We start from the raw sequence: 22314 nt of genomic DNA on the forward strand, positions 1-22314 counted from the left end.
TATCTAAATTATCCTGCCTTGCAACTTCAAAACTCAATAACCAAATACCAAATTTATGTATTTTCCATGTGACTAAGGCTAGGAATATGAGAAGCAGATTGGTTTTATAAAAGAAAGCAAGCATTTACAATTGTATTTTAAAATATAATCCTAATTTCAAGTTTCTGACAGAAATCTTGTGGTCAGCTCATCAGTTTTTCAGATCAGTTTCTAAATAGCATATAAAAACTACCTTTTCCACATCAGAAGTTCATATTTAGGTTTCCTTAACTGCAAAATCACTTTAAAAGAGAGTGTTTTATGTGAAGGGCCATTTTATGTGTTGGTTCCATCGATTACATATGAATGTACAAAAATCTTGTTTAAAGACCAGTAAAAGTGAGGAAATTCCAAGTCAGGCTGGCTAATTCCATTCATAATTCATCCCAAGTCCCTGACTGAGGAAACTTGCAAACAGTTTACAGCTATACATACAAAATAAATTGACTTGCTTTGTAAGCTGGAAGCAGAGTTAAGTTTGACCTCCCGGCTTGGAAGGTCTTAAATTAATAAAATTATGGAATATGGTTAAGCTTTTCAGTTTCCCAAGAATTTTCCAATATCAATGCTTTTTGGATTTTTGCATTTTGAAAATGTAAGCATGGAAGGACAACTTTTTTTGTGCTGAGATGAAGTTAGCTTTCACCCATCCATTTCTTTCCCACTTACACATTTGTTCAGTAATTCTTTGAGTGCTGGGGGACAGAGGCCCTGCCTTGAGAAAATAGCATATGCCATTTCTCTGCCCCCTTCAGCCATCCCCACCCCCAGCCCTCCCTTTATTTCAAGCCAGTTGGACAAGTATTTAGCATTGACACATGCTTCAAACTTCACATCCACAGCCCTAGGTAGTTTTGGGGATTGGCAGGAAATCCATCTAGACTTTGCCTTCTGAGCTGGGAAAAACTACTGGGAAGACCTATGCCTTGATATTGGGGCACTTCTAGGCTGTCTTTCCAATTTTAAGCAATCTATCAGTTGTTTTCTAAGGCTGCACTGTAGACTGATGCCTTCTCTTAGTTTTGATGTTCAGAAGATTTTTTAAACATGTTCATAGATTTCTTAAACATTCTGAGTAATTGTAATTTTAAACTAGACTAATTTTAAGGTTGAAAACTGTCCCAGAGAGAGTCCTTACATAATAACTTCAATCTGATGTGAACTCGAATGACTTTTTAAAAATAAGATGTTGAAAATGTGGGTTTCCGGTGGAAAAGGCTGCCATCCACTTAGAGTAGGATCCTTAGGACCAGTTAATATCCACCAGACACGCTTCAATAAACTGGAACAAGCCTGATGTGGAATTACTGACTCCCCGTTTTCCTGAATGTAGGTCGTTTTGTGTCCTTACAATTTAACGTTTGAAGGGATTTCCTGTCTTTGAAGTACAACAGTTTGTCACCTGCTTGGCTAGCTGCCTTAACAATTGGGGCTCCTTTCCTACTTTGAAAGACTTAGTGACTCCATGTTCCCTGGCTAGAGTTTCCCAGCTCACTGAATGCATGATACCTGCAGCTCTGGGACTCTCCTCTACAAGTTAGTGCCTGCAGATCCCCTGTTCCAAGCTTCATTTCTCTAGGTCAAAGAGCCTAAAAGAAAAGCCCAGAGCTATACACTCACCTGGTTGAAGCCATAAAGAGGTAAGCTTTCATAATGTAGAGCCATATATCAAAATTCGTCGCTTTTTAGAACCGGAGTAACTAGTGCTCAGGCATTAGAGTCTCAGGCTAGAGCAAAACACAGCAACTGGTGCCAAATGTACGCTAGTGGCTGAAACCCATTTAAGTAATAAACAAACAAATGTCCTTTTAAGAATGTGCTGTTATTTTTACTTAAGAATGCATATGACTTTATCACCCCTTATGATGCGAATCCTACAGTTCAATATTTCAAGTGAAAATTTGCCTGTTCAAAAAGAAAATATTCACAAATGAGCAGTGTATTAGAAGACAACTGAATTGCTTCTAAGAATGGTGGGTATGCTAATTTTTACCAAATGATACAACGTGCATGCCAAAGCTCTTTGTAAACTAATACACCTCCAAATGAAACCTATTTGCATATATTTCAATAAACTTGTCTGCCTTTACCACATCCACCAATTAATCCTTATGCTCCCACTGCAAAGACTCTCCTCTTTTTGGAGAGGAGCACCCATTGTTTGAAAGCCTGGACTTTCAAACAATCTTAAGGCATCTTCATATATCCCTCCTTAAGAGTGCTTTCGTCTTAATATTAAGTAAACATTTAGAAGATTATGAACTTTGGGGACTTTCTTTTCAGAGAACTGAACACGTGTATATAAAATTACAATATTCTGATAAGTGAGGGGAAGAAAATAAAAATAGGTATCATACAGTTATGGCTTAAGATCTTGATGAAATCGAGAAGAAAGTAGAAATCAAGTGCATCAAAGGAAGAAGGGTCAGACTGAATTCTGTTTGTAATTTTTTCAAAATGAACTGAAATGCAGTTTTTCTGACTATATGTTTTCTTTTATGGATATTAATCACTTTGATGCATTTAATTTCTCTGAAAGAAACTGTAGCTTTTGTAACAGAATCTGCTCTACTGGGTTGTGTATGGGCACCTACCAGTTTGCTTTCTAGCCAGTATCATGTGAATTGTCTAGAGAAAATGCCTTTAGCAAACACCTTCAAAAAGCATCCATTCCACGGGCACACCTCTTGTGTCTCTCACAAAGCAAGTGGTACTACGTCTAGCCAAGGAGGCAGACTCAGATTCATGCATTTATCTGGTGACCTTCTTCCTAGGTCCTGCTCTTGGCAACTGTAAGCCAAGTGTACATAAGTATCAGAATGGATTCTCTAGGTACCAAGTGAAAATTCCATCTCTAGTCCCATGCTCCTGCACCTTTCATGTGGGAATAATGTTCCAGTCTTTCCTTGATTACAGCACAGATGATAGGAGAACAGGACACGGGACAGGGAACTGCTGAACAGCTGGATATCTCTGGAAACTCAGAGCACTTAAAAACACTTTGAAGCCATGCAGCTGCTCGTCTTCAGTGAAACTCCAAAACCCCAATAATATCTACCTTAAAAGCATCAGGAGTATTTTAATTGGGCAATAACCATCCATATTTTCCTTCTGATAAAAGGAATTAAGAATGAAATTTTATGATGATTATAAAGTATATTACTGACCCAAGGGACAAGAACAATTATGAAAAATATGTCCTACATATTTGGCATGAATATGAATTGACTTTAAACCATTCATCTTAAATGTTCAAGCATCTTATTAAAGCTTATAAAATAATATTCACGTAATAACAGAGTAACTTATAATCATGATTGATATTATATCATCAATATTGCAGCAGGCTTTGTGCCAAATACTGAAATTGACTTGGTCTTTGCCTGTTGGACTTAGAGTAAAAATAAATACATTATTAAAAAGATGAAACATGGTAAAAGATTTTGTGCATTTGAGATTTTTTTCTTTCTCCAATTAAAATTACTAACCATGAAAATGAAAGGTGATTTTTGAAAAACCTAGAAAACCTAGTGAGTTGGAATTGTACTACTAAGTGTTGGAAGAAGATCTGATCAAAATTAAACTTTAATAGCCAGCAGCTGTTTGAGGACAAGTTCCCCTTACATGAATGCGGGTCATCATTTGAGGGTAACCCACCAAGCTTAGCCTAGTGGTGGCCAGGCCGTAAAATAGGAGTTGTCTTGGAGAGCAAGAGTATTTCTGTATTTGAGTTAATGCTACCCACCAGCAATCAAGATCAATTAACTCTTGTAGTAAACTTTTTTAATGAATTGGAGATGACTACAGAAATTGCCAAAGACAATGTGGGCAAAAATGGATGGGCTAAGTGAAGGGGCTGCCTGTATCAGCATTTACTTAGGCCCAGCCCCACAAAGCCCTAGCAGTTGCCATTCAGACACTCGTATATTAACAACATTAAGACCTTTAGAGTTTACATTTAACTGTGAGTATTTTCTTCCACATAGGTATTGGCACTTTTTAGCATGACCTACCTTTGTGTGTCATGCTAATAAGCATATATGACTAATAGAACACACACATTTAACTTATTATGGGCCTGGGTCTCCTCGGTTTCAGCTTCAGTGTATGTCCCCTGGCAGGTTTCTTAACTGGTCTGAGCCTAAGTTTCCTCATTTATAAAACAAAGGCAGTAAGTGGTGCCTTTTTGCAATATTAAAATTAGTATTAAATGGCATAACGTTTACAAAATATCTGGAACAGTTTGCCATCAGTAAATATCTGTTACTACAGTTGCAAGGGAAAAACAAGATTGAATCTTTGTTCTCAGTTTCTCATTATATAAAATTTTAGAGATTGTTTAAAGAAAAGAGAGAGAGCATCTAAATGAACAGTTTCAATAGCATCTTGTTTATATTCGGAAATACAGCCCTGAACTCAAACTTGAAACTTCAGTGTTAGCCAACCTTCCCTCCTCCCATCACCACCTGAAGGAAAATATCTTTGTGTAGCACAAAAGAACTTAATTCTAATTCTTTTTTTTTTTTTTTCTTTTAAGACAGGGTCTCACTCTGCCATCACCCAGGCTGGAGTGTGGTGGCACCATCATGGCTCACTGCAGCCTTGAACTCCTGAGCTCAAGTAATCCTCCCACCTCAGCCTTCCGACTAGCTGGAACTGCAAATGTGAGCCACCATGCCTGGCTGATTTGTCTTTTTAAATTTTTTTATAGAGACCGGGTCTCAACTATATTGCCCAGGCTGGAAAAGAACTTCTTTCCCTCCAAGTGATAACCTTTTCCAGACAGTTCAGCTTAAAAACTGACCCAAAGGCCCTGAAGTACACAATTTCCTTGGAGAAAGAAAAAAATAAGGGAAAAGGACTTGCTGACTTGCTAATTCATTTTGGGGCCTGTGGGTAACATCAGAATGGCAAAGCACTTGGGGCTTTTTTCTAATTTGTATTTTTTTAATCTTCTGAGAAATGACTTTTATATGCCAAGATTCATTCCATGATTAGTTTTTATGACCAAGTTATGAACGCTTTTGAATATGGGGACCTAGAATAGAAATGCTAACCTACCTGTAAGGAGAGGTCTGTGATTGGCATCCCCATCATGCTGTAACTGACACAAAATAAACTTAGGGTAATTGCCACATAGTGTAACTTTAATGCATAAGCATATTGTAACATCTGACAAACTTCTTGATCTAGATCAGCAATGTGTAACCCATTCATTGTTGTCACTGTCAACAAGGCCTTATAGGCAAACATCATCACTCTCACTAAAGAGATAGTTTACTGAAATATACTGAGATTTTGAAAGTGGAGTCAAGAGGTAGCACAGTGTTTCATGTTGATCCATTTAATGGTCCTTGACAGCCAATAAAAAGACACTGGAAGAATACATGGATGCAGTAATTGTTAATATGTCTATTGATAATATTTTCAACACCAGGTAGGGAGGGAGACAGGGAGGAGGAGACAAGGAGGGAAGGAAGGAAGGAAGGAAGGAAGGAAGGAAGGAAGGAAGGAAGGAAGGAAGGAAGGAAGGAAGGAAAGGGAAGGGAGGGAAGGGAAGGGAGGGAGGGAGGCAGGGAGGGAGGGAGGAAAAGAGGAAGGGAGGGAAGGAGGGAGGGAGGGAATGCTCTGACATCTCACTCCAGAAATAGAGCTGTTTTTATATATTTTACTCCATTATTTTGGATATCAATACTGACCATACTGAGGTTTGTGGTCATTTACACAGTTGGCCAAATTTCACTGAAGTTTGTTTTTCAGATTCTATTAGGTGTTTTCATGTGGCAGTTGCCTAATTTTTTACTATATTTAAGATTTGTCCTTATATTTTGGATATTCTGCCTTTCTTCTTCACAAATGCTCAACTGTCTTAGAGGGTCTTCTGATTTTTTTGGCATGGGGTCACTCAACTAAATTATAGCTAGATAATAACTCCAAAGCCTAGTTCTCCTAGCTTTCCCTGCTGACCTACTTATGTCCAGATGTTCTCATTTATAAAGTGTGAGTCTTTGAAGAGTCATTCTAAGATTGCAAACTGCCAGGTTGTATTCAATACTCTGGACGTAAATTATTTGGTACATTTTGGAAGAACCTAGTAGGTAGGGAAGAGGTGGGTGGGGTGTGGAGTCTTTGTTAGTCAGGAAAGAACATTCTACTTGGGGTACAAAGGTATCAGATTATTCAGTAAGGTAGACCACTAAGAGCTAAGTTGTATGGTGTGCACCTTAGTGCTTTAGGAGATCAAAGGAAAGAAATACCAATGAGGACAGAAAGAGTTCTCCAGAGGAAGTAGACTGCAACTGTATTTGTGAAGGATGAGTGGCTGTGGATGGATGAGAAGAACGTTTTCAGTAAGGGGACATGGTGGGTGAAATGCTGAGGCAGGGATGGACTCAGTGTTCCCAGAGCTATAAGGACCCCAAGAAAATTTCACTTGTACTCTATGTGCTTACTATTTTTGTCTGTCCAGAGTGAATCAGTTCTCCCAGGGACAGATTTGACAGTCTGCACACATTGAGATCTATTTCATTTTAACTTTTCTTCTTGATTCTCTCAAATCTGGCTAAAATACTATTCTGTTCATGTCATTTTCCTGCTTCAGACCCCTCTATGGCTCCCTGTTGCTCAGTCTCCTGAAGATTTCATGCTAGATCTTTGCACCCACCCCCCACACCCTGCCACCTTGAGCTTCATTTAACATCTGGACCCTTCTCACTTCTTGCGTCCCAGCTCCAGCCACCTGGAACTGGCAACCGCCATATTCTGTCTTGCCTCTGGCCCCTCACATAAAGCTCAGGTGTTGGTTTAAACATCACTTACACAGGAAGATTGGACTAGGTTCCACTGCTATTCCTTCTCACCCCTGCAGTGAGCCCTTTCTTTCTTTTTTTTTTTTTTTTTGTATAGACACTGGCATTTTCAAGTTCAAACGCATGATCTTGGAGAAACTTAGATTTTCTCACAAATTATTTGCACATTTTTAATAGACTATTTTTTAGGTAATTTTACATTCACAGCAAAGTTGAGGGGAAGGTACGGAGATCTCACATATGCCCCTGCTACTCCCCATGTTATCAACACCCCCCACCATCAACATCCCCTACCAGAGTGGTACATTTAAAACAATTCATGAACCTACACGAACGTATCATTATCACTCAAAGTCCATAGTTTACATCAGGATTCATTCATAGTCTATGGGTTTGGACAAATGTATAATGACATATATCTACCATTATTGTATCACACACAGTAGTTCCACTGCTTAAAAAAAAAAATCCTCTATGTTCCATCTATTCATCACTCACTGTCCCTAAGCACTGGAAACCACTGGTCTTTTTGCTATCTTCATGGTTTTGCCTTTTCCAGAATGTCATATAGTTGGAATTATTATAGTATATAGCCTTTGTAGATTGGCTTCTTTCACTTAGTAAATTGCATTTAACTTTCTTTTCATGGCTTGATAGCTATTTATTTTTAGTACTGGATAAATATTTCATTGTCTGGATGTACTCAAGCTTATTTATCCATTCACATACTGAAGGACATCATAGTTGCTTCCAAATTTGGGAAATTGTGGATAAAGCTGCCATAAACATCTGTATGCAGGTTTATGTGTGGACACATTTTATTTTAATTACTTAAATATCTGCCATCCTCATGAGACATAAACTCCTTGCAATGAGAAACCATATTTGACTTGATCAGTTGTGACCAGCAGAGAACCTGGACCCTATTCATTCATTCATTCAAAAATTTATAGTAAATACTCGTTATGTGCCCTAATGCAACAGAGAGCAAAACAAACAAAAATTCTGTCCTCACATTCTGCTTGGGGAGATCAACACTAAAACGAGCCAGAACTAAAAAATATAGTATGTATATATTTATAGTATAGCAATAAATATGTAGGGGAAATATAAAGCAAGGAAGGAGAACAGAAAGTGCCCGGTGCAAGGAGAACTTTAGACAGAGCGGCCAGGGGAGGCCTCACTAAGAGGATGACATTTGAACAAAAACTTGGAGGAAGCGAGGAAGAGTCATGCAGATAGCTGGAGAGGAGCCATCAGACTGAAGAGACAGCAAGTGCAAAGTCCCTGTCCTGCTGTGTGCCCTGGCACGTTAAGCAGGTCACTTGGGCTGAAGCAGAAAGAGCAAGGAGAGGGGAGGTAGGAATTGAAGTCAGAATCCGGGGCAGGCTCCATCCTGGCCTCACTGTCCACCTTCCAGCAGATGTGGATCAGCGAGCGGGAATACGAGTCCGGCCCCTCCACTGTCCGCTGCAAATGCCTCTAGGCAGACTGTTACTTAGTTGCGTTACACCCTTTCTTGCCAAAACCTATCTATGGGCAAAAAACAAGATTGGCAAGGCTTTTGTTTTGTTTTGTTTTTGGATTGACTCAGGATTTAAAAAACTAGACCAATGAAGGTGACAGCAGTCAGTTGGAGTGAGCATCCCCCAAAGTTCTACAATGTGTCTGAGGACTTTGATTAATCTTTTTTTAATAGTCATTCCAAATATCGTGAGATGCATTGTTACAGGAAGACCCTTGCCATCCCCAAAACCACCCCACTTCTCTCTAAGGAGAATGGCCCAGTCCTCTCCCGAGTCCCACACAGGGGAGGTGATAGCAATGCTTTCAATGTAAATAAGGTAATGCAATTTTTTTAATCTTCAATTTAATACTTTTTTGTTTTATTTTGAATGATCAGCCATCGTGGCCCCCCTTTTTTGTCTCCCAATTTGCGATGTATGAATGCTTTTGGTCTCCCTGGGAGTGGGTGGAGGTGTGGAGGCAGCCAGGGCTTACCTGTACGCTGACTTAAGACCAGTTGAATAAAAGTGCACACCTTAAAAAAAGAAAAAAAGAATCAGGGGGAAAGGACAGTGATCATCACTTAACCATGTGGTTGGAGAAAGACTGTTGTTTGCTGCTATGTAATATGTGCACTTCAGACTGGAAGATCCAAATAGATGGATAGACTAGGTTGTGTCCTTTTCTGCTTTAAATACTATTTTAAATGATAGTTTTAATGATTTAAAACAATAATAGTAACTCAACATGGAACAAAGCTCAGCTATCAAAAGTTCATTAAGTAAAAGGATCCCAACACAGTCAAGTCCTACCCAGGGATCCTATGCAAGATGCAGATCATATGCACATCTTTTATTATTATTATACTTTAAGTTCTAGGATACATGTGCAGAACGTGCAGGATTGTTACATAGCTGTACACGTGCCATGATGGTTTGCTGCACCTATCAACCCATCATCTACATTAGGTATCTCTCCTAATGCTATCCCTCCCCTGGATCCACCCCCCCAACAGGCCCCAGTGTGTGATTGTGATGTTCCTCTCCATGTGTCCATGTGTTCTCATTGTTCAACTCCCACTTACGAGTGAGAACATGCGGTGTTTGGTTTTCTGTTCTTGTGTTAGTTTGCTGAGCATGATGGTTTCCAGCTTCATCCACGTCCCTGCAGAGGACATGAACTCATTCTTTTTTATGGCTGCATAGTATTCCATGGTGTATATGTGCCACATTTTCTTTATCCAGTCTGTCATTGATGGGTATTTGGGTTGGTGCCAAGTCTTTGCTGTTGTGAACAGTGCTGTAATAAACATCCACATGTGTGTGTCTTCCTAGTAGAATGACGTATAATCCTTTGGGTATATACCCAGTAATGGGATTGCTGGGTCAAATGGTATTTCTGGATCTAGATCCTTGAGGAATTGCCACACTGTCTTCCACAATGGTTGAACTAATTTATACTCCCACCAACAGTATAAAAGTGTTCCTGTTTCTTCACATCCTCTCCAGCATCTGTTGTATCCTGACTTTTTAATGATCGCCATTCTAACTGGTATGAGATGGTATCTCATTGTGGTTTTGATTTGCATTTCTCTAATGACCAGTGATGATGAGCTTTTTTTCCATATGTTTGTTGGCCACATAAATGTCTTCTTTTGAGAAGTGTCTGTTCATATCCTTTGCTCACTTTTTGATGGGATTGTTTGTTTTTTTCTTGTAAATTTGTTTAAGTTCTTTGTAGATTCTGGATATTAGCCCCTTTGTCAGATGGATAGATTGCAAAAATTTTCTCCCATTCTGTAGGTTGCCTGTTCATTCTGATGATAGTTTCTTTTGCTGTGCAGAAGCTCTTTAGTTTAATTAGATCCCATTTGTTAATTTTGACTTTTGTTCCCATTGCTTTTGGTATTTTAGTCATGAAGTCTTTGCCCATGCCTGTGTCCTGAATGGTATTGCCTAGGTTTTCTTCTAGAGTTTTTATGGTTTTAGGTCTTACGTTTAAGTCTTTAATCCATCTTGAGTTAATTTTTGTGTAAGGTGTAAGGAAGAGGTCCAGTTTCAGTTTTCTGCATATGGCTAGCCAGTTTTCACACAAAAAGTGATAAAGGGGATATCACCACTGATCCCACAGAAATAAAAACTACCATCAGCGAATACTGTAAACACTTCTACGCAAATAAACTAGAAAATCTAGAAGAAGTGCATAAATTCCTGGGCATATACACACTCCCAAGGCTAAACCAGGAAGAAGCTGAATCCCTGAATAAACCAATAACAAGTTCTGAAATTGAGGCAGTAATTAATAGCCTACCAACCAAAAAAGCCCAGGACCAGATGGATTCACAGCTGAATTCTACCAGAGGTACAAAGAGGAGCTGGTACTATTCCTTCTGAAACTATTCCAAACAATAGAAAAGGAGGGACTCCTCCCTAACTCATTTTATGAGGCCAGCTTCATCCTGATACCAAAGCCTGGCAGAGACACACAAAAAGAGAGAATTTTAGACCAATATCCCTGATGAACATTGATGCAAAAATCCTCAATAAAATACTGGCAAACCCAATCCAGCAGCACATCAAAAAGCTTATCCACCACAATCAAGTCAACTTCATCCCTGGGATGCAAGGCTGGTTCAACATAGGCAAATCAGTTAATGTAATCCATCACATAAACAGAACCATTGACAAAAACCACATGATATCTCAATAGATGCAGTAAAGACCTTCCATAAAATTCAACACCCCTTCAGGCTAAAAACTCTCAATAAACTAGGTGTTGATAGAATGTTTCTCAAAATAATAAAAGCTATTTATGACAGACCCATAGCCAGTATCATACTGAATGGGCAAAAGCTGGAAGCATTCCCTTTGAAAACTGGCACAAGGCAAGCATGCCCTTTCTCACCACTCCTATTCAACATAGTATTGGAAGTTCTGGCCAGGGCAGTCAGGCAAGAGAAAGAAGTAAAGGGTATTCAAATAGGAAGAGAGGAAGTCAAATTGTCTCTGTTTGCAGATGACATGATTGTATATTTAGAAAACCCCATTGCCTCAGCCCCAAATGTCCTTAAGCTGATAAGCAATTTCAGCAAAGTCTCAAGATACAGAATCAGTGTGCAAAAATCACAAGCATCCCTGTACACCAATAATAGACAAACAGAGAGCTAAATCATGAGTGAACTCTCATTCACAATTGCTACAAAGAGAATAAAATACCTAGGAATACAACTTACAAGGGATGTGAAGGACCTCTTCAAGGAGAACCACAAACTACTGCTCAAGGAAATAAGAGAAGACACAAAGAAATGGCAAAACATTCCATGCTCATGGATAGGAAGAATAAATATCATGAAAATGGCCATACTGCCCAAAGTAATTTATAGATTCATTGCTATCCCCATTAAGCTACCATTGATTTTCTTCACAGAATTAGAAAAAAACTACTTTAAATTTCATATGGAACCAAAAAAGAGCCCATATAGCCAAGACAATCCTAAGCAAAAAGAACAAAGCTGGAGGCATCACACTACCTGACTTCAGACTATACTACAAGGCTACAGTAGCCAAAACAGCATGGAACTGGTACCAAAACAGATACATAGACCTACGGAACAGAACAGAGGCCTCAGAAATAACGCCACACATCTGCAACCATTTGATCTTTGACAAACCTGACAAAAACAAGCAATGGGGAAAGGATTCCCTGTTTAACATATGCACATCTTATGCAAAAGGCAGATCTTATGCACATCTTACGGAAAATGCTTATGCACATTACCATAGTAAGCAAGAGATTCATGCACAGAAGTGAAAGAACAAGAAAGGAGGTAACTTCAGCTATCAAAGAAGTTTTAGAATCCACCTTCACCCTAAATGATTATCCAGTTATGACGACATAGAAAATTGTGGTTTTCTTATTGTTGTTTTCATCTAGTCATTCAGAGGCCCTATTCTTCTCCACTACTAGTATAACTAGCAATTAAAGTAACTATTTCTTTTTATTTATTTTTTTGAGAGAGTCTCACTCTGTGGCCCAGGCTGGAGTGCCGTGGCACCATCTCAGCTCACTACAACTTCTGCCTCCCAGGTTCAAGTGATTCTCCTGTCTCAGCCTCCTGAGTAGCTGGGATTACAGGCATGCACCACCATGCATAGCTAATTTTTGTATTCTTAGTAGAAACAGGAGTTCACCATGTTGGCCAGGCTGGTCTCGAACTCCTGACCTCAAGTGATCCGTCCACCTTGGCCTCCGGAAGTGCTGGGATTACAGGCATGAGCCACCACGCCGGCCTAAAGTAACTATTTCATCAGGTGATACTTAGCACCATACAAAATTCCTCCATCCACAGGGAAAGTATTAGACGCACCAGAAAGAGGATGCATGCAGATGGAATTTCTTTCTTGAAATACCTCTTCATAGCTACAGACTCCAGAATTCATAACTTGTGTGGGTACCACAAAGCCCTCTGTACAGGATGTCTGCTGAGGCTAACTGTGTGGAATGTGACTCAGCACGGCTGACGGGCTCCCCCAGCCACCCTCACTTCATCAGCACAGATCATGCACACCAGCTTTCCTTCTCTCAACACTTGGCTCCCAGCCCTTCACAGAACCCATGAATGGAGACTCCTAAGGAAAAAGATACACAAGAAATAAGGGCTAGACAAATACCACATCTATTTCCAAAACCAGTAAACTTATCACGAGAACACCTTTCCAGTGTAGGTCTTAGTTTGAATTCCATCATAACAAAGAAAAACAAATCTTCATTATGTTTGTCCAGAATCTAGGCCACATCAAAATTCTGATTGTAATAGCACATCACATGGCATAGAGAGCATAAATGCACTAGAGAAATAAATGTTAACATACAAAACACAAGAGGGCAAAGTGAAAAGATAGTATCTGTGAGGGAGGTGTTGATGCCTCTGTTATTAACTGCAGCTCAAAGCATTGTTCATGAGGCACTGACTGCCTCTCAACACAGTGTTATCTCCTTGGCATGTGCTTGAAGTTTTGGGTCTTTCTTGCTTTCCTCTAATCTCCACCTTCTGTCATTGTTAGTGAGCCTCAGTTTGGACTGAAATCCTGTGGCATGTAGAGCTACATGATCAAAGCCCTGTGTAGGCATTTGGGTCAGTGCCAGCAAAGTTCAGGTTGTACTTCAAACGAGTCCTCAGAGTGCCTTACAGCCAAGGGCAAGGGTTCACTGGGTTTGATCTTGAGCTGCCCACATTTAGGGAGTCTTCAGCCCCTTCAGTTGATAAGCCCTGCTTGGCAGAGCTCTGCTTTAATTAACGTGGCCCTTGGGTGGATTTGATTTCCTATGTGTCAGCACCTGACTGGGTGTAACCTTATCTTTGCACATCGTACTCATGATGGATCTGAAACAGTACAGGTGAAGTTTGTCTTTGACCCGACAGCTGGATTACATCCCAGTTTCACAGCCACAGAAGAAAAGTCCGAAATCTCAACTCCTTATTGACATTTTATGGAGCAGCCACATTGGGTGAGATGCTAATATGATTGGACACAGTGATTCCAGTAAAACGACGATTACTTTAAAGTTTATTTCTCTACTAAGTGTAAGTGTTAGAGGCAATAGAAATAAATAAGTGATAGATGGTTCTTGGGGGTGACATGGAGGTATCTCTCCGAAGCTTGGAAGTTAGGGCAAGTAGTTGTTCTCTAAGCATTAAGTTACTTAAATACATGCATAATTGAAGGAGACAGAATGTTTCTTTACCTTTTGCAAAATGTGATTTCAGAAGAGGCAGGAGTACAGCCCAGTGTCCTAAGGAGCATGAGTCCTACAGTGCTTCCCAAATCTGTTTGGGACAATCTTCCATAGTCACAGTGCCGATTTCACTTTGTTTACATTTGCTTTCTTAAACATGTTTTAAACCATAGAACTCTATCACATGACCTCTTGCTTTTTAAAAAATGTCATAATCATTAGTGTACTAAGGAGCTAATTTAGAAAGCATACTTACTCTGGGAATATGGCCTACCCAGGCTAAGGAAAAAAGCTCACCTTGGATGATCTGCACTGGAACACAAAATAAGTAATCATAGAGGCAGAGTTTTGTGACTTGTGTAGAATTGTCCTAGAGAGGTGGTGATGGAAGTGAAAGGGGGAATCACTCCAGTCACCAGAGATCATATCCATGTGCATGTGTGTGTTTGTGTGTGTGTACGCGTGTGTATATGACTTGAAGTGTCATCTCATCTGTCCTTACCGTAGTCTGTATGGAACATCCTCTGATACTATTCGCTCTCCCTTTGCAGATTTCTGAATAAAAATGTGATATGAGGAAGGTGTCCCATGGATAGGAGCAAGGTATTCTGGACCCCAGAAAGGGATATCCTCCACTATGGATAGTCAAAATTTTCTTTTACTTATTAGTTTCTTGTGAATTAACCAGATACAGTATGACCATCTCTGAATACCCTGAAAAATACCTGGGTCCAAATAGTGGCTTTGCTACTCACTAGATGTATAGTCTCAAGCTGGGCTCCATTTCTTCATTTGCGTATTGGGGATACTACGATCTTGTGGGATTTCCATAAGTATTAAACAAAATATGATTAGTGCCTTTCACATCATAAGCATTCCACAAATCTATTTCATAGTTTTGTTGTTTCTATTATGATTCCTTATTGCAAAGATCAACAGGCATTAACACAATTTTTAAGGTATTAGAGCCCTTCAAACATGTTTCTCAACAGGCCACTGTTAACAACATGTGCATGGCTGTCTTTGATTCACCATTGCTAAGGCAAAATGAGTGATGAGATATGTGAAAAATCAAAGAAAGGGTCTATAGATAGGCAAGATGCCTTTTTCCTTTGACTTTCAGCTCCCGGAAGACAGGGGCCTTGTATCTCTATACCCAGAGTGCCTAGTAATGGGCAGGTATTTCTGCTGAATGAATGGATATGCTAATTATCAACTAGAAGGTTCTGAAAAAGAGAGTTGTCATTGGAGGTGCTGTGTAGATCCAATAATAGAAACCAACTCCTGGAAGGGAATGCCAGCTTGGCAGAGCTTGCGAGAAGCAAGTCTTTAATAAGCTATTGGTGTTCATAGCTAGAGAGAAAGGGGAATTTAGATTGGGAGATGGAATGGCTTCAAGGATTCCTGATCAGGTATTTATTCTGACAAAAGCTTGCCGGAAAAGGTCCCAGCTCTCTGATATTGTGAATGCCTGTCTGTGAGAGGCGCAGGAAAAACAGGCGAAATCGGTTAGGGTGTTCTGCTCAGTGTGGCTGAATGTGATGGATGGCTCGGTGTGCTGTTTATCTACTGCAGGTTGGTATTTCACCTCTGTTTTCATTAGACTGATGGTAAGGTAATAATTCTTTCCTCTGGCTGAAAAATCTGTCTTCAGCCATTTGTTGATCTTCTTGAACAGGCAGTTCAGGTGCACAGAAGTCACCCTAAAGGAGATTTTGAATGAAAACTTAAATAATGCTGGTCGGCATCCACGGAGCTCTCGGGCAGCACAGGCCTCCGCTAGACTGGCTGTGATTATTAGGTGTGCAGCATCACATTTGCCCAAGGACAGCAAGCCTACGGAATGGTACAGGGTAACCACTGCTGTAGGAGACAAAGCGTGAACATCACATTTGATTTCTTTGGAAACACTCAAGCTTATATTGTAAATTAAATTAAGGCAATGCAGTCTTCATGAGGTGTTTCCATGTAGCACTGTGTTACAGTGGAAGATGCCCCAGCCTGGGTCTCGAAAGTCTCCACCATGATACTCTCTCTGGACAAATCTCTTAATGTCTCTGAGCCTCCATTTCTTCATCTCTCAAGAGATAATAATAATGTATGCACTGGTTTTAATAGAAAGCTCTTATCAAGATGATACAGCTTTGAGTTTTTTCCCAAGGCGAGGAGGAACAAACAGAACAATGACAGAGGCAAGTGGCTTTAGTAAGCTGCAGCTCTATAGCTCCTCCCTTTCCAACCTCTCTGATGGAGGGCACAGAAAGGAAGGTGACAGAATTGGCTCATTAAGCATTGATCAAGGAAGGACTCTCCCCACACCCGACAGAACAGATCCATCCCAGCAGTTTTCTGAGTTTGTGAGTTGATGGGCAAAGCGATAGAGCTTCCACTCACAGGGCTCGTCAGTTGCTCCATCGGGAAGGGGACTGCTGAAAGGTTTCATCCACCAGAGACAGAGTGGCCAGTAGAAAAGATAGAATCTTGTAACTGCTGGTTCTAACTCGTGGGACTTCCATTAAGAATGAGGGTCCCTTTCTTCCTATCAACCTGTGAGGACAGCCCATCCATTACTTCTATACTATGGGTTACTTGCCTAAGAAATGGTTCTCATTTAATATAACGAGGTGCCCATATGTCCTGATTTGTTCCTGACAGTCCTATTTATGCTTTTTGTCCCAGAATAAATATTATAGAACTACCATTAACTCTCAAAGTGTCTGGGTTTGGTCAGTAAATTATATGACACAAACACATTAATTTTATAATAGGCACCTTCTCAATTCCCAGCAAATGCTTCATGTGTATCGCCAGTAACCTCTCTACCATCAGTTTAGTTGATTTGTGATATACAAATACAAATACATTTTTACTTTATAATTTTCACATAGCAATTTCTAGTCATCAATATCATTTTCACAGCACTCCTGAGTTGAGGGAGAGTAATTACAAAGAATTGTGGTTAATAAAATGATGAAGGATTTTCTTTCAAATACATTTATGAGAATCAACTAACGTAACTTTTGTATAGTGTCAATTAAATGCAAACTTACTGGCCAAGCACAGTGGCTCAAGCCTGTAACCCCAACACTTTGGGAGGCCAAGGTGAGAAGATCACTTGAGACTAGGAGTTCAAGACCAACCTGGGCAACATGATGAAACACTATCTCTACAAAAAATAAAAATACAAAAAATTAGCTTGGCGTGGTGGCACACACCTGTAGTCCCAGCTACCTGAGAGGCTGAGGTGGGAGGATCAACTGAGCCCTGGAAGTCAAGGCTGCAGTGAGCCGTGAGCATGCCACTGCACTCCAGCCTGGATGACAGAGTGAGACCCTGTCTCAACAACAACAACAAAAAAAGTGAACTACTGTAATTTATAATTCTGAAATAACAATGTCAACTAAAGCAGTATTATTATTATTTTTAGAGACAGAGGCTTGCTCTGTCAACCAGGCTGGAGTGCAGTGGCATGATCATAGCTCACTGCAGCCTCAGACTCCTGGGCTCAAGCCATCCTTCTGCCTCAGCCTCTGGAGTAACTTGGACTACAGGCATGCATCACTATACCCAGCTAATTCTTTTAACCTTTGTTTGTTTGTTTTTTGTAGAGATGGACTCTTGCTATGTTACACAGGCTGGTCTTGAACTTCTGGTCTTAGATGATCCTTCCACCTTGGCCTCCCAAATTGCTGGGATTATAGGCAAAAGTCACCAAGCCCAGCCAATATTATTTTTATTTATTTGTTCTTCAGTTAAGCAATCATTCAACAAATTATTGTTTGTGAAATGTTTCCAGGTACTGTGCTACATAAGGGAAATTTAAAAATGAAAGACAGAGACTCTTACCATAGGAATTTATAGGAAATGGGTTTAAGAGACAAGTAGATTATAATAAGACAAGATTATAATATGGCTAGAGTAGCACAGAACAGGAGCACCTAACCCAGCCAGCTTCATGCCACCAGACAGCCAGGAACAGAGGGATGTAGTAGTGAGGGATGGCTTCCAAGTGGCAGTGATGTGGAGCTGTCTTGAAGGACATGTAGGAATTAGTCAAGGGAGAATATAAGAAAAATACTTTATAGTGTCTTTTCCAATATTAGAAAATAATTAAGACAGATGTTAAAGCCAGGAAACATTCTCTTCCTTGAATATTCTCTTCCTGTGTGATACAGTTTGGATGTTTGTCCCCTCCAAATCTCATGTTGATATTGATTGCCAGTGTGGGGGTGACTGGACCATGGAGGCGGATCCCTCATGAATGGTTTTGCATCATCCCCTTGATTATAAGTGAATTCCCACCCAGTTAGTTCATGAGACATCTGGTTGTTTAAAAGTCTAGGACCTCCACATCTCTCTTTCTTGCTCTAGCTCTCACCATGTGACGTGCCTGCTCCCACTTCTCCTTCTACCACGATTGGAAGATTCCTGAGGCCTTCACCAGAAGCCTAGCAGATGCTGGTGCCATGCTTGTACAGCCTGCAGAAACATGAGCCAATTAAAGCCCTTTTGTTTATAAATTACCCAGCCTCGGGTATTTCTTCATAGCAACACAAACGGCCGAATACACTGTGCATTTGGCAGGAAGCTGTTGCTGGTGGTCTGGGGGACTGAATGATTGAATAAGCTTTCAATTTAGGAAGCTCTTGAGAGAATGCTCTAATAGCACTTTCCAGCAGAAATATGTGATTCACGAATAGAATTTTAAATGTTCTAGTAGCTCCATAAGCACATTACAAAAAAAAAAAAAAACAGGTGAAATTCATTTTAATAATCTATTATATTTCACCCAGTATTTCCAAAATACTATCATTTCAATGTGGAATCAATATAAAAATAATGAGATATTTTGCAATTTTGTTTTTATATGAAGTCGTCAAAATCTGGTGTGTATTTTACATGTATGTGTTTCAATTTGTACCAGCACATTGCAGTGCTCAATAGCCACATGTGGCTAGTGGCTCTTATATTGAGGAGTCCAGTTTTATAACATCAACATTAAATCTCACCATGGTCACAAATGAAAATGAACCCAGAGTATTCTGGCTGGATTTATTAATGATAACTAATCCCTCACTTACATAAACAGCGTATGCTTCAAGAAGGGAGAACAAAGATTCTGTAAAGATCTATGTCCTAGGCATTTCTCATATGTGACAGCCAATAGTGTTTACGACAGGCCCTATACTTCATAAGCAAGCTATGATACAGTATTGTAAATACAAATATTTTAACTGTGGGTATAGTAAAAGCATTTTGGGCTTCCCAGATTGGCTACAGATTCCACCATCACTGGGGCCAGGTTGTGATTATGCATCTATGATACAACTCAGAACCAATTATTCCATCATAAAAGGTGTGGTCAAGGCAAACTCTCACACATAATGTCACCTGTGGTAATTTTTTCTTACTGAAATAGCTGCAGTGCTGTTGTATACAAGCGTATTTCTTTTAGTGAGATAAGACAAAATGATAGCATTGAGATGAGAGACTTGTAATGACTTCCCACTGGGAGCAATGATCTCTGGTTCTTAATTTCTCTACCTGTGAAATGGCAGTAACAATTTTGGCCCTCAGGTCTTAGTACCATGAGGATATGAACAAATACTTCTCATTTTTCTGATTCTCAGTTTAGCACAGGACTTATGATTGCAAAAGTATTTCTTCAATCTCCAGAAGTGTTTGTGAGAGAGAGGGCCATCCAGTGAGTTACTTTTTCTTTATTTTCTTTAGTGGGTCACTCACAGTTTGTGACAAGAGCATTACTAATTGCATAGCTGGTGCCAGGGGCACTGTGGAGTCATTGAGGAAGTCGCTGTTAGCTACAACCCGTATAAAAGCCAATTACTCTCTAGAGAGGCAACATACCATCCTGAGAATACAGGGCTGGTGCCTCAAAGTTTTTCCACAGACGAGGTACGCAGCCTGGGGCAAACCATTTTAACTGCAGCTTTCTCAGCTGTGAAAAATGAGGATGGCAATCCTTACTGCTTTGGAAGAGAGTTGTGTTTATTAATTAGTTTGTATTTCAAAGTGCCTCACAACTGGAAAGTTTCACTATTGGATTAAGGAAAAATTTCCTTTCATTTTATCCCTCTCCACATTAGGATGAAAAGAAACTGTGCTCACTGAGGCTGGGAGAAAAATGGAGGGGATTCAGGCAAAAAAGCTAACAAACCTGACTTCCATGGTAGTGACTCATTTCCCCGGCTGCAAGATGGCACCCATTAAAGGGAGCTTTGTAAATTAGGTATCTTAAAGGGCAACCAAACCTGCCATCTGAAGAATTGCATTCGTTTTAGACTTAATTTTTATGATTGCTTCAAGAAAAAAAGGGAAAGAAAATGAGCCAAATCACACTGTGATAGGGGATTTGAAAATGAGAAGTAGCATAAACAATATGTTTTCTTGCCTGAAAAATAGGAGGTTGGATCTGCTTATATCCCAGCCTTTAGACTCTCAAATCTCCTTGTTCTATTTCTAGCTTATCTCCGTAGGTTCACCAGTATTTTCCTACCAAGTGTTCTACTATCATTAATTGTTTGAAAAATAAGAGAGAGAATTCATTTCTATTCTTCTTGTGTCTGTCCCTTAGTTTTTCATTTCTCCTTCCATACTGGAGAATGCAACTGCCTGGCCAGGGACTGCACTTCCCAGCCTCCTTTGCATCTAGCTGGGTCATGTGACAAGTTCTCGCCAATGGAAAATGAGCAGAAGTAGAGTTTCTAAGTGGCTGTGCCTTTTCCAGTATCTCTGGGGACTGGAAATGATTCTGAAGCCATAGAGAAAAGCCAAGCCTCAAGAGAGAAGGCTGAATCCTTTATCACCACATGGAGGAAAACCTCCCACAGATAAGGAACATCTGCTTTGGATTGTTATCTGAGTGAGAGAGAAACTTCTGTTGTGTGAAGTTGCTGGTATTTTGAAGTTTATTGTTAATAGCAGCTAATGTTACCCTAACACATACACTGCCAAAGCTGACACTCTTCCCCAAAGTTTCCATTATAGTTGTCTTTTCCACATCAGAACTTGTAATTCCTTTAGGACTTTATCATGATATTCAGTATAGTGCAGGACATGTAAGGTATTTAATAAATGCATATGGAATTGAGGAAGGAAGGTATAAACAAAGGGAGGGAGGAAGGAGTGGTTGAATTAATGTGTATACATTTAATGTGACTCACTTATTTTCTTTTATGCTTTTAAAGTCAGCATGTCCATTTCCACCTTCCACCCTCATTCTCACATTAAGCTATGGAGAGGGAGAATATTTGTACTTTTTTCATGGTCTTCCAAAGGATGGACATACTGCCATGAGAGAAATTGCTGGTCAGAGAGAAGCAATTCCTTAGAGAAAGCAACCCACACATCATCACCCAAGAGAGCTGAACCATTGCCAACATCTCCATCAGGAACTTGGAAGAGTTGTCTGTCTTCCCAACACAATAAAACTGGAGACACGAGCATGCAGAGCTCCAGCCAGCACAATTACTAAAGCCAAAGCACATTATCACTTGCAGGCTGCAGGGTTTATGACCAACTATGATGGAAAATACAGAGATACTTTACTTGTCTGAATTCATCACTCACAAAAGATAGTATGTATTATATTAATAATAGAGAAAAGTTGTATATATTGTACTTTTTCTAATGAAAACCTTAGTAAACAGAGCAGAAACAGATGCCAGCATCTTCGAGAAAACAGAAAAATGGAAAAGATGGCCAGTTTGCTCCCCTTCAGACAATATGCAATTGCTGTTTTTGTTGAAACATTCCTTTCAAATGCATTGAGGCAGCATTTCTATTTTGGTGGTTTTCTGTGTTTGAGTTGCTGCTTCTAACTTGAGTGGAACAGAGAAGGAAGTTTGTATTCTCTATGGGTGTCTGGTGTTCCAAGTATGAAGCAGTGAAGCTAAAATCACTTTACTTCTAGAAACCTGTGATTTCTATTTGCTGTGAGGTTGGCACTTCCTCTGGCACTGCCTTTGCCACGAACTGTCATAGAACCATGCTCTTTATCTAGCATAGCATTCTTCATCTTTATCATCGCTGCTTACCACTTGTTTCTGCTCTGGAATGCTCACACTGTACGTGCAGGGTATGTGGTGTCCCGGCCCAGTGCTGGCACAGGGTGAGCACTCACAAAAATATTGAAGAGCCCTCTTCAGGTTGTAATTTTATGCTACCAATGTTTTTACACAATTGGTTTGCATTATCAGTACAC

Source organism: Hylobates moloch, unplaced genomic scaffold, assembly GCF_009828535.3.
Source record: "Hylobates moloch isolate HMO894 unplaced genomic scaffold, HMol_V3 SCAFFOLD_1, whole genome shotgun sequence".
In the NCBI taxonomy this organism is placed as follows: Eukaryota; Metazoa; Chordata; class Mammalia; order Primates; family Hylobatidae; genus Hylobates; species Hylobates moloch.